Below are 14,079 nucleotides of genomic sequence, written 5' to 3'. Positions count from 1 at the left end.
CAAGGAGTTCCGTGAGGAACTTGTGCCGATACTACTACAAGTGTGGGAGGAGGCGCTCGAATCCGGCAGATTGCCATCAACTATGAGAGAGGCCATAATAGTGGTACTCCACAAGCCCAGACGACCACCACAGGACGTTTCGTCCTACAGGCCCTTATCACTCATAAACACGGACGCTAAAATCTTTGCAAAAGTCCTGGCGAATCGCCTTCTACCGGCAGTCCCGACCCTAGTCCACCCCGATCAGAATAGGTTTGTCCCTACTCGATCTACAGCTCTAAACCTCAGACTACTCTTTGGTATCATGGCGCAGATCGACCCAGCGAGGAGCGCAGTGGCCATATCCCTTGATGCTGAAAAAGCGTTTGACTCGGTATCGTGGGTCTATCTCCTTTCGGTGCTTGAGGCGTTTGGGGTCGATATGTAAAACTCCTATATACGGAACCTGGAGCCCGTGTCCTGACCAATAAAGCCATTTCCGAGATGTTTCTCCTGGAGAGGGGGTCCAGACAAGGGTGCCCTTTCTCGCCCCTACTATTTGCACTGACCATTGAACGGCGGCCACGGTCCGTCTTAGACACTCAGACAAAGGGATCACTATGAAGGGCTCCACCCAACTAATTTCGCTTTGCGCGGATGACACACTACTATATGTCAGGGAACCTGAGGTTAATATAGCACCCGTCATGACTGAGATCCAGGGGTTTGCAGATTATTCCGAATACACCATAAATATGTCGAAATCAGAAATATTCCCCCTAACACCTGCCACGCGATGCCCTACAGACACAGTGGGACTCAAGTGGTCCGCAGACCACATTAGATACCTGGGAATACTGGTCTCCAGGGACAAGCTCACACTCTACGCAGATAACCATGAGGAATCCCTACAGGCAATAGGCTCCAAGCTTCAGATTTGGGGGCGGCTCCCAATTTCATTAGCCGGCCGTGTTGCCATTCTTAAAATGGTGGTCCTCCCTAAACTTTTATACCTATTTGTTAATATTCCTATATGGCCGGGCAGGGCCTTCTTCTCCAAGCTTAGATCCATGGTGGTAACATTTCTCTGGAACAGTAAGACTGCTAGGATTAGCTGGGAGAAAATGGCAGAGCCCTATTCCTCTGGAGGGATAGCGGCCCCCGATTTCGAACTTTACTATTACGTCTCCCAAGCCCAATTTGCGAAATATTGGTATAATGACGAGAACAATACACCCCATGCATGGATAGAGGAACACACCACACATCCCACGAATATACAGTCAGTTATTTTCGATCCAAAGTATAAAGACACATGTGCATACGATCCGGTTAGCTGTACAGTCAGGGCATGGATGCCGATATTTGAGAGGCTGGGAGTGGAGGTCCCCTACAATCCAGAGGTGCCGCTTTGGGACTTCCCGGGCATACCCCCCACGCATGATACTAATATACAGGAGTCCTGGGACCCTAACAGGGAAATGAAACTGGGTGACATGTTTGTGAATGGTGTTTTTGCAGACCGGGGTCTCTTGCTGAGGGCACTGGGGGGTGGTCCCCTGAAAACGTTGCAATACTACCGTATGAGGTCTGCATTCCAAAAGAGGTGGCCTCTCTTCCCGGATGAGCCCCCACCCCATCCATGTGTGCAATTGGTAACATCTAAAAATGGCCTGGGGATTGCTAGGTTGTACACAGCCGTGCAAGCTCATACCCCCACATTAAATCAAATAAATGAGCAGTGGGAAGCAGATTTGCAGGGGACCATTGAAGAAAAGAAATGGGCCAGCTATTGTGCGTTATCCAAGAAGGTTTCGCTTAATGCTGGTCTAAGGGTGATTCAATTTAAAATCCTGAACAGGCTACATTATACGCCGACCAGAATCGCAAGGTTTGCACCGGATGCCTCTGACGCCTGTCCTAAATGTAATGCTCCCCAGGCTGGATCCTTTCACATGTACTGGGACTGCCCGGTACTGAGGGAATTCTGGAGGGCGGTGGCTGAGCTCCTGGAAGAATTCACTGAGGTTCCCCCCGATTTGACTCCTCAGAAATACTTGTTTGGGGACATTGGCAAGCAACCAGAGAAAATTAGAAGATTATAAAACATTGCATGCGCTATTGCCAAAAAATGTATTTTACAGAAATGGAAAAGTTCTCTCCCGCCCACCCTAAACCAATTTCTTCAAGAACTGACACATGTCAACGAGTCAGAGGAACAGTTTGTTTTAACCCGACCCTCGGCATGCAGGCCCAAGGACATTTGGGGCCCGTTCAGATCCTATCTATGTAACGTGATTGCCGATGGTGACTTGTCTTCATAATATTGTTATGTGAAATGTAACGGATATTCTTCTCCTGATGTAACTGTTAAACAGATTTGCTGTGGTGTGACGGCCTATACGTGACCATTAATAAAAAAGAGTTTAGCACTGCACTCGCTACCTGTACACCCTCTCCCGCCAGCGTCACACACCTGCACTGCCCACATGGCAACCCTTGCACTTGGGGACTGTTCTGCGTCTCTACAGTCCCCCACCAGACCTCGATAGCTGATGTCCGCACTTACCCATGCACTTGCCACATACTGGCCGATATTTTACTTATTGTTATTATCTATTCCCATGTACTGCACTTTCCTTCCTCCCTTCCCACGCACTTGCGCCATCTGAATGACACCTGGCCTAGTAGGATCGGTGTATGTTCCCCTCCCTTGCCTCGTCACGCCTTGAATCACTTGTGTATAGGCGTATTATAAATGCCATGCCATATCATATCATATATCATATATCATACCTCCATTTGACACCCAAGCACTCCTCACCCCCTCAATTTAAACCCCCTTTCAGGGCCCTGCCGGCTCATTCACCTTCTGCCACTCCTCATGCATGCATGGGCTTCCAGGACTGGAGTGTGGCATCCTGATCTGCGCCACAGCTAAAAGTAAGGTATGCATCGTCCCGCTTGCCTGCAATTAGTCTCTGAGTTAAAACCCCATCTGAATGTGTCCGCCGCGTGTCCACTAATATTGCCTAAGACTGGGACCTTAATATCCCGCTTTGCGCTGAATACAATTGGCCCGCTAGCATTTATAGCCGTTTCCTTTGCAGGGAGCCAGCAGCCCGTCTATACAGCCTTGTGCTCCAAATGTATCATGGCTGTAACCTCCCCGATTGACTTTTAGCCGGGCGCTACAAATGTTTGCCTCAAATGTTTCATGGCTGTAACCTACCGGATTGACTTTTAGCTCTTAGGCTGCACATGTTTGCTTCCAATGTTTCATGGCTGTAACAAACCTGACTTTCTTTTAGCCCTGTACTACTGATGGTAGCCTCTAATGTTCAATGGCTGTAACCTACCTGATTGACTCTGTGCCTTATGCTATACATGTTTGCTTCTAATGTTTCATAGCTGTAACCTACCTGACTTTTAGCCCTGTGCTACACATGTTACTCAACTATTACCTACCTGATTGACTTTTAGCCTTATGCTCTCACATCTGTGTGCACACCTGAAGTAGTCCCCCGCACAATGATGTGAGCCTTGCCAGACCATCTACACACACTGATTTGGTCTTTTCATGCCTGTTTGCACAACTGTAGTAGCCCCCATACCATGAGGTGAGGCTTTGGCAGATAGGGTAGACACACTGATTTTGTCTTTTTCATGCCTGTCTGCACACCTGAAGTAGCCCCCTGTCAAAACTAACCTGAATCACAAAAAGGTTATAGGTAATCTGCAAGTGTTTCAGGAGTCTGGAACTTTAAGCTAAACAATAGAAGGCATTTGAAGCAAGCAACACTAACCTGCTGTGTTCTTCCAAAAGTTGTAAAGCACTTCCAGGATTCCAGCTAAATGGGTAGATGTTCCCAGAAGTCCAAAGGAATGAACCAACGACCAGGAAAGGAAGGTTAGTAAGGGAGCTAGTACCCGAACGGCACGAAGGACACACTAGAACCGGGAAGGTGCACTGTTGGAAAGCGTCCTTAGGTTCACATGCACGTTTGAGTTGCAATATAAAAGTGAAACAGAAAAGGAGTAGTGTGATGGAATAATGGTAGCGTGCCAATTGTAGGTTACAGACAAAATAACATGATCCCAGTGGGTGGAGTACTGTGTCTTTAAGAATGGGGAAAGTCGAATGATAACAGCAAAGGTAATATGAATCAGTACGGGAGAGTATGCAGGATACCTGTGCTGTAATGCAATAGAAGTATGGGAGGTTAATAGTCCACTTTGATGGTGGCGCGTGAGGAACTCCAAAGACTGCAACTAGGAACGGCATCGGGGGATATAACCCGCCGCTTCTGGAGTTATGGAGGCATGTGAGGAACTCCAAGAAATGCGCCCGTGATTCACATTGGAACGGTGGCGTAGAAGATAAGCTGCCACTTCTGGATTAATGGCGGCGCGTGAGGAACTCCAAGAAATGCGCCCAGGATTCATATTGGAACAGCGGCATGGAAGATAAGCCGCAGCTTCTAGACTAATGGCGGCGCATGAGGAACTCCAAGAAATGCGCCGACCGCCTTTCGTCTGAAAGATCCGAGATCCCGGAGCTGAATGGAAAAGCTCTGTGCTGAAGGCCCAGAGTAGAATGAAAAGGCACTGTGAAGGTGAAATGGCAAAAGAAGGTAACTGGCTACAAAGTAGCAAGGACATGTGAACCACAGAGCTCCAGGACGGTAACATAATCAGAAGCGCCGACGTGCAGCCTGTGTTTGCTTTTAAGCTGCACTCCGATGCTCGTAAAACGTCTGCAACACGTGACTTAGGAACAACGCCTTTGGCATGGACACCGTCTCCAATGCAACCTTCCGTGTAATTTCCAATGCGAGTAGAACGGTCTGGGTGCCGTCCTTTGCGCATGTTGTCTGTGTTTCAACTCCATTAAAGCAGACATTCTAGTAGAACCAGCAGGTCTGGTAGCAGGCATGACACCCCCCCACACCATGAGGTGAGGCTTTGCCAGACCGTATACACACACTAATTTTGTCTTTTCATGCCTGTTTGCACACCTGAAGTAACCCCCCGTATCATGAGGTAGGCGTTGCCAAAGCGTGTTGCAATTACCTACCATTATGCTGTAACCAACGTGTGATCTTGCACTTTATGTTGCACTCTGTACTTTCTGTAACTATCGCCTAGATACCTCAGGGCTTTGTGCGCTGATATAAATGCAAAAATAAATAAATAATAAATAAGTTCCAACTGGCCGCAGACCTTTAAGCCCGAACGTGATGCACATGGTCTTTGCAAGGACACTTCACCGATTTGGGGAGGGAAGGAATAAACAAGTTCTGTCGAAAAATATCTTATCCGCCCAGACTTGCTGATGTCCTTATTTCACACTAATATATATGACTACCAATTCAGCATGCATGGCCTCTGGGCACATCCTGAGAATCTGCCCTTAAGCATCCCTTAACACCAGGTTTATTATTCGGCCCTGAACTGACTCTACTAGATGGCTGGACTTTCCTGAATAATGATAACAGGCTCCCATGTACTTAAAAGATTGAATCTCCTCTCCATGATAGTACCAGGTCATAAAAAACAGAGCCTAGCTGTAGCTGACCATCTGATATTGCAGCTGTCCGCTGCCCTTCCTCAACCTTCAACCTTGCTAAACCAGTTTTACCAGTCACATAGAGTTCATCTCGCTAAGCAAAGCTTCTGCGCCTGCACAATCCCCAGTTTATGAGAGGACTTCTGGCATACAGATTTGCATGTTGACCATGTACACTAACTGTCCCAAACACATGTCCCTAAAGACCCCATGTATCTATGTCTGTGCATGCATGTTCAAGACTACTGCGTGCTCTCACAGTGGTTTCTTCTTTGCGAATCTCCTATCTTGCGTGCGCATATAAAGCTCCTCACTGCCCAACTTCTAGGTACTACGAGGCACATCACACCGCTACATTATTTTTATATTGCATCAGCAGATTTGACATTTATTTTGCTGTGCGCGTGCAAATCTAAAATGTATCAAATTAAACACAAAGTAACACTAAAAGTAACACTTATCCTTCTTTATTAACTACACTAGATACATGCTAAATCACATTGCATCAACAAGCACTGCTCCTGGTTTACACCTAACCTTCTCAAACTGCGCTCCCAGAAGCGACTTGCAAAAATGAGTTCAGCACAATCGCCCAAACTCTACAAATCTACCACCATTGCTGCGAAATCCAACTCTTTTAACACTCGAATAAGCAATGCTAACTCTGATGTAAAAGAAATGTTCAAATGTTAACAGTGAACTTGTGGCACCAGCCCCACCTCCCACCACTCTCACCAAAGATGCATTGTGGTGCTCCGACATCTAGGCTGCATTGCTAGGCAAAAGCCTGAATGCTAAAATTATTGCTCAACAAGCCTTATTCAACATCCCCACCCCTTACCATCACCGGTTGTTCCCCCTCTCAACATCCATCACACAAACATGCACACAGTTCTACTTCAGACATCTCTCTGAAACAGAATTCCTCCAACTGATAAAAAGCCTAAAGCCCACTAACTAGAAAGGTGACATCTGCCCTGCTACTCTCATTAAAGAGTGTGCTGATATACTAGCCCCAGTTATAACTGCATTCATAAATGCATCTTTCGAAAAGAGTATCGTCCCAGCCAGCCTTAAAGAAGCCTGGGTCCTCCCTCTCCTAAAAAAAACACACCTTTGACCCCAACATTCCATGAAACTATAGGCCTATTACCAGAGTCCCCTTCTTACTAAAAATCTTAGACCGAGCAGCCTATCTGCAAATCCAACATTTATTGGAAGACAACCAAATTTTAGGGATGCGTCAATCAGGTTTCTGCGCAGGCCATAGAACAGAATCCGCCCATCTCGATTTAAAAAACCAACTTGACCAAATTAGAGACAAAGATAATTCTGCACTGCTCCTTCTCTTAGACCTGTCCGCAGCTTTCGACTGTGTTAACCACCAAATCCTTTGTAAACACCTCACCACCCACGCCAACTTCTCCCCAACCTGCCACTGCTTGGATTGCATACTTTCTGGAAGGGAGGGTCTTTTCGAACACCGCACATTCCTCACCATCGCAATCACTTGCACTGCTCCAACTCTATATAATATTTTACTGGCCCATTTTTTAACATCCTTGATTCATTAAGCATAGCCTATACAAACTATGCCGATGATACACAAATCTTGATTCACCTTATCAGGCAACTACACAGCCGACTCCACCTCCCTCAACAATATCTACTTGACCATACAGGCATGGATGGCAGCCAACCACCTCTGTCTTAACAATGATAAGATAGAAATTCTAATTGCAGGCTCTCCAAATGTCCTGAAGTCCCTGGACAAACAGTACTCTGCCTTCAAGATAGATAACTGCACAATTCCCGTCTCACCAACAGTGAACACCTTAGGAGTCTACCTTGATGCCTCTCTTAACATGTCAAGGCAAGTAAGCGCCATTACCTCTTCAGCCGCCTACTCCACCAAGGTCCTGAACGCAGCCAGAGCCTTCCTCACCAAAGAAAGCTGTCTTACTATTGCTCGCGCAATCATTGGCTCCAAGATTGACTACTGTAATGTCCTATTGACAAGTACATCCGCAAGTAATATACAAAGACTACAAGTGGTACAAAACAATGCCTTGGGAGCGACTCTACAAATCCCAAAAAGAGATCACATTTCTCAGGCTAGAAGAGAAGCACACTGGCTCCCCATACAGGAGAGCATCAAATTTAAAACCCTCTCAATCAGCCACAAATGCTTATCCAACACAGCTCCCCTGTACCTGACCTACAGAATCTCCAAGGCGCCTACCACAGACCTACGAGGTACCCTTACACTGACCGCCTAGTCGTGCCCAAAGTCAAGAGATGTAAAGCAGGAGGTTCATGCTTCTCATACATTGCTGCAAAACTGTGGAACAACCTCCCTACATCCCTCCATACCTCCCTCCCTCCGTTAGAGCTGAGAAATTTTACTGGCTACACCGCAAAGCACTCAAAACACAGCTCTTCAGAGGCCACCAGGGGACGCGCTGATGTTTGGTCCACATTGCTGTGCTCTCCCAACACGGACCAGAAGAAGAGAAGTTTGTTCCCCCCCCTTTGCTCCCCCGGGGAACCGCCGAGACCACACATGTGTGAAGACCCCTGGCACATGTCGCTTGAAGAAAGGAAGGAAAACACCAGCGGGAACCCTGAGAACGACACCCTTGTGTCTGTGCTGGGCTGTGGCACGTTCCCCTGACTGGGCCATGGAGCTGGTGTAGCCGCATGTGGTGCATCCCCTAAGTGTACACGTGGACTACAAGCTAAACGGAGGAGAGAGGGAGACTCCACCAGGAGAGCAGTGCTATACCCCCCTCAATATCAGCGGACAATCATGGGGACCGGGCGGCCACCCATCTGACAGCAGTGTGGCGCCTCTGGGAACACCCCAAGACAACAGCGGAGGGAGAAGGTGGAGCTGGCGAAATCCGAGCTGTGCGCCCACAGTTTCCACAGAGTCTGCAGTGCTGTGGAGAAACGGAAGATCCTGCGCAGCGAGGTATGGAGGGACCTGCATGTGTCTAACCCTGGGAAATCGTTCTGAGACGTCCCCGCTTGTCAGTTGCAGAGGCACCACTCGGAGGGAGATAGACTTCCCCCTGTTGTGCGGCAAAGGTGAGGCACCTGCACGGGGCACCGTACGCAAAGGGAGGAAGCCCGAGATGGGACTGCTGGTATAGGCAGTCTGAAGCCTGGGTCACCTCCACTGGGTAGGGAGGAGACCAGCCGCTATATAACACACTCCCCCGACTATTTGGCCCACAGGGCTCCCGTGGAGACACGGAGGGGGATGTTAGTGACTGCCCCCGAGGGCCATTGGGACATCAGGAAGCAGGGGGTGAGGGCCACTCCCCCATACGACCAATCTCGCTAGGACTCCTCCTGAGACTGTGGCCGCTGCATGAGACCACCTGGCCCCCCCACTTCATTGTCGGCAAGCCAATCCAGAGGAATGCTGGGGCCCTGATGGGCTTGAAGAATTGTGACCTGGATCGAGGGGGGCTTAAGGCACCCCTGGAGGGCAGGAGGACCATACAAGTGAGCACTGAGAGATTTTAGCCATCCCTTGTTATTGTGAGGGAGGCCGGTGTTGTTGCCCTCTGGGGCGCCAAGCTGATGCCGACTCCCCCGCACCTGGCCCCGGAGATAGGACATCCTCTCCCGAATTGTCATGTGAGCCACTGACCGCCTGATATGTCACTGGTAGTATTTCACCCGAGGACCCGAGATCTGGGCTGGCACCCACCTGGTAGAGCAGGCTGAGCCTCCTTACAGACAGCAAGGTCCCAGGAGGGATATACAGAGAAGGGAAGAACGGTGGTGGAATAGGGAGGTGTGGGACCCCACAGGCTGGGGAGTGTGCCCGTCTCATCCACAGACCAAGGTGGAAAATCCCCGATTGATGCACCCTAGCAGAGCGCCTAAGCTGAACCCCGGACAGAATCCCGGCACACAGAGGACTCCAGCAGACCAAAAAACACAGGGGCACACACTAGACCACATTCCTGATCTGGAATCAACAGTAGTCCCCAAGATCTCGGACGGGGTCGTGGGTTGGCAGATGGACCCAAGGGCCAAATTAGTGAAGTTCAGATACATACCTAAAACGAAAAAAACCTAAAGGGTCCACCCGGAACAGCTGCCATGTCACAGGCCTAGGAGGAGTCAGCGGCAACAAAGAAGGATGTGGCAGCACTTATGGACAAGATTAGGAATATGAGAGCAGACATAGGGGGAAGGGTAGACAAAATAACCAAGAATCGACAAGATGGAAGAACGGTTCGACGAGGTGGAGCACAACCAGTACTCCCTTGACACTCTGGAGACCCAGATGGACGTCCGTCTCTTGGAGATCGAGAGGAGGGAGGAGGAGATGCAACTCAAAATGGATGACCTTGAAAACAGGGAGAGGCGCAATAACCTCTGAATTATCAGGATCCCGGAGGAAGAAGGAGAGACGGAGATTGATTTGAGGAGGTCCCTCTACGAGATTACGAAACCCATTTTTGATAATGACTCAGTGGACGAAGCCAAGATAGAAAGGATACATAGGGCAAGAGGAGCAGCAGGAGGCCCCAGATTGGTCCTGGCGCACTTCCATAATTATGGTGACCGGCTGAAGATCCTTGAAAGGGCTAGAGCAAAAGGATCGCTGACATACGGATCGGCAGGGATCACAGTCTTTCAAGATCTCTCCTCGCTTACCCTCTCATAGAGGTGCCTCTGCTCCCCCTCACCAGGTGGCTTAATAAGAAGGGTGTGTAATACAGGTGGGGGTTTCCATTTGCCCTCTACTTTGAAATCGAATGACAAATATCGGCTATCCACAGAAGAGGAGATACCAAGGAATACCAGAGAGCTCATGGGCACTGAGGAGGCACTGCATACTTCGAGGGAGAACAACATAGAAGGCCGATGGCAGGTGAAAGGCCCGAGGAGGAGACGCGTACCAGGCTCTAAGAAGTACAAGAAGTTGGGCACCCCGCCTGGAACTGAGACATAATTCATGGTGACCCATTGGTCAGTAAGCGGCCCTTTGGGGAGGTGGCTGCCACTTGAGATGGGCCCCGGTGGAGGCCCGGATACTGAAATTATGCGATATGTAGTGCGATTTGTTTTCTCACAGTTGTTTTCTTATTGGGGTCAGTTAAAGGGGATCGAAAGGGATTGCGTTGCTAGGGGGTCACCCAGGGTATGAAAAGGGGAGTTGTATGATCGGGTCTGAGGGACCGGGAGTTCTGGTGGTTCGGTTCTAACCTGGCGTCTTTCTCTGGGAGGAACCGGACGCCCATGGGGGAGGGGAGGGGAAGGAGAAAGGAGGGGGGGCAGATGAGAGGAGCCACTGGTACAGACTCATTTCTCTAACATAGAACCTCATGACTCAGTTTGTTTAGAAGTCGGCAACCATTGGGGGTGGCAAGAGTCAGGAACCCTTATAGGCATAACGTGATGGCCAAAGCACAAGGGACCTCCCAAGGTGATACATTGAATATGGGCACCCTTAATGTCAAATTGCTTAACTCACCTACAAAAAGGTCATTGGTAGCAAGAGAGTTCCGGAGATCGAGACAGGATTTATTGTTCCTACAGGAGACTATATTCTCCAAGGCGGAGGAGAGGAAGATTCCATGTGTACAGATAGGCAGCCAATACTGGGGGTCTGGCCCACTGAGGAAGGCGAGGGTTGGATTCTTAGTTAACAGATCGTTGAGAATGGAAGTTACGAAGATCTGGTCAGATGTGGAGGGCCGGACCCTGATGGTCTCGGGTAAGATAAGGGAGTGCGATTCTCGCTTGCGACGGTGTATGCCCCAAACAAGGGCCAGCTCAGGTTCTTGAGGAATGCACTAGCAAGAATACTGGTTGAGAGCACAGGCCACCTCATCACCAGGGGGGAACTTCAATATATGGGCTGATAAGGACATAGATAGGCATACATTAAATGACAAGGTACTAGACCCGCCTGTTCCGCTGCACTGTGAATTCCAGGAAGCATTGGTGAGATATGGCTTGAGAGATATATGGAGGCCCTTCCATCCCCAGGAGAGGGGCTACACCTTTTATTCACCACCACATGGTACATACACCAGGATAGATTACATGTATATATTGAGGGAATTGTGGAAAGAGGTGATTGACTCAGAAATGACCATGATATGGTAGTAGCCAAACTCCAGTGGGAGGGATTGACACTTAAGGGGATGAAGTGTAAGTGCAATGAATCGCTCTGGAAGGACCCTGTATTCCACACTGAATTGAGTGAGGAAATTAGCGAATATTTCAAAACGATTCACACGGGTGAGGTTGCACAGGATTTCGTATGGGAGGCCGGGAAGACCACATGGAGGGGGATTCCTATTAGAGTAGGCACAAGGAAGAAAAAGGGAACGGGCACTAATAGAAGTTAGGCTGCGTGAGGAAATACAAAGGATGGACAGAATAGCACATGAGTGACCCGAAAACCGTGATGAACATATAGCGGCTGCAAGGGGTAAACAGGAGGAACTCTGCTTATTGGAAGAAGGGAAGATACTCCGTAACCTCCAGTATTTGAAGCAAAAATTCTATGAGAAGGGGGACAAAGCGGATGCGGTACTGGCAGCCAGGCTAAGGGGGTTAAGGAGCTTGATGGAGCAAATGGGGACGCCGCCTCATCGGAGAACGGAGTCGCAGAAGCATTTGTGACCTTTTATGAGTAATTGTACTCCTCAGAGGTGGGACAGGGAACAGGGGATCCAGTCGGATACCTTGCAGAGATTCACCTACCTAAACTCTCACAGACAGAATCAGAGGCACTAAACACCCCCATAACGGAAGAAGAGGTTAGGTGTGCAGTGAGCAGACTATCAATGGATAAAGCTCCAGGAGAGGATAGATATATGGCAGGGCTTTACAAGACCTTTCTGTCTGTCCTGTCATCATTTATGACGGAATTGTTTAATTAAATATTAACTACGGGGAAGGCCCTGAACTCCTTTGGGAGAGCACTCATTACCGTGATACATAAACAGGGGAGGGACCCCCGGGGATGTGCGTCCTATTGCCCAATATCTTTGCTGAATTTTAGATAAGAACATATATACACGGATACTAACGAATAGATTGGAGTGCCATATGCCGATTTTAATCCACCTGGATCAGGTGCAGTGATCGAAGTGTACGAAAAGAAGTAGTGGAACTATGTTCCCTGCTGGCCTGACCCCACACCCCACAAACCCCATCACCACACCCCTCCCACACACAATACAAACCCCCAAACACTTGCACCTGCTGTTTAAGGGAACGTTCAGTGCAGAGCACTCAAAGTGCACCTTTCAACTTCTTCCTACACTTTTATTTTAAAACAAAACCATTCCGGAACGGTTTCTTTGTAAAATAAAAGTATAGGAGCTGTAAAACGTAATTTAAAAAAGTAGAGGAGCACCGCTGCCGACCGCTCCCACTCACTTCGACCACTGATCAGGTGGGATTCATTAAGGGAAGACAGGTGGCAGATACAATGTGGAAGACTCTTCATATGATTCATGCTTCCCGCGACATGGCTGAGGTGCCGACCCTTCTATCACTTGATGCCGAGAATGCGTTCGACCGGGTGGAGTGGAGCTTTATCAAGGCGGTCTTAGTGAAATTCGGAATTGGGGGGAGCTTGCTCACGGGTATATTGGCACTATCCGCATCACCCAGAGCGAGTGTTATGGTGAATGGAGGGTACATTCGTTGGTTTAAACTGGGGAGAGGAACGAGGAATGGTTGCCCCTATTCCCAATACTGTTTGCACTCTCCTTGGAACCTTTAGCCCAAAGGATTAGGGATGGCCCAGGGGTGGTGGGATTCCAGGTCGAGGGGATGGAACACAAAATTGCATTATATGGTGATGATATGCTCCTGTATATAAATGATCCAATGCTACCCATACCGGCGGCGCTCTCATTAATCGAGCAATATGGTCAGGGGCGGGACTTAAAATGAATAGACCTATATCAGTGATATTCCCCCTAGATCGAGGTAGGGATGGGGTAATAGACATGTTTACAACACTGGGGATGCAGATAAGTCTTTGTAAGAAGAGATACTTGTTGATAAATGTGACAAGAACTTATGAGGAACTATTTGAGCCGGACTTCCCCCCATTGATGCAGAAAATAAAGGAGGATATCACAAAGTGGGATAAGCTAACGATTTCTTGGTCGGGGCGTCTCAATGCGCTGAAAATAGGGGTTCTCCCCAGGATTCTTTACGTGTTCCAGGTCCTTCCTATTCGCAAGCCGGAGGGGTTCTTTCGCGAGATTCATTGTGCTATCTCAAGGTTTCTCTTTCAGGGGAAAAAGGCACAGATCCCTGGAGAAACTTTGGTTTTACCCAAAGAAAAAGGGATGATGGGTCTTCCAGACATAAAGCTGTGCTACCAAGCTGCGCAGCTATGAGTCCTCATATCTCACCTCCGGTCTCAGCGTGACCTTCAGTGGATTGTGCTAGACAACTTATTGCTGCAACCTGCCAGGGTGTGGGAATGGTTATGGGTCCCCAAAAATAGAATCCCTAGGAGGATTTGTGGC

The sequence above is a fragment of the Ambystoma mexicanum genome, chromosome 1p (assembly GCF_040938575.1).
Source record: "Ambystoma mexicanum isolate Mex_15411 chromosome 1p, UKY_AmexF1_1, whole genome shotgun sequence".
Taxonomy (NCBI): Eukaryota; Metazoa; Chordata; class Amphibia; order Caudata; family Ambystomatidae; genus Ambystoma; species Ambystoma mexicanum.
Note: the sequence above shows the minus strand (reverse complement) of the source record.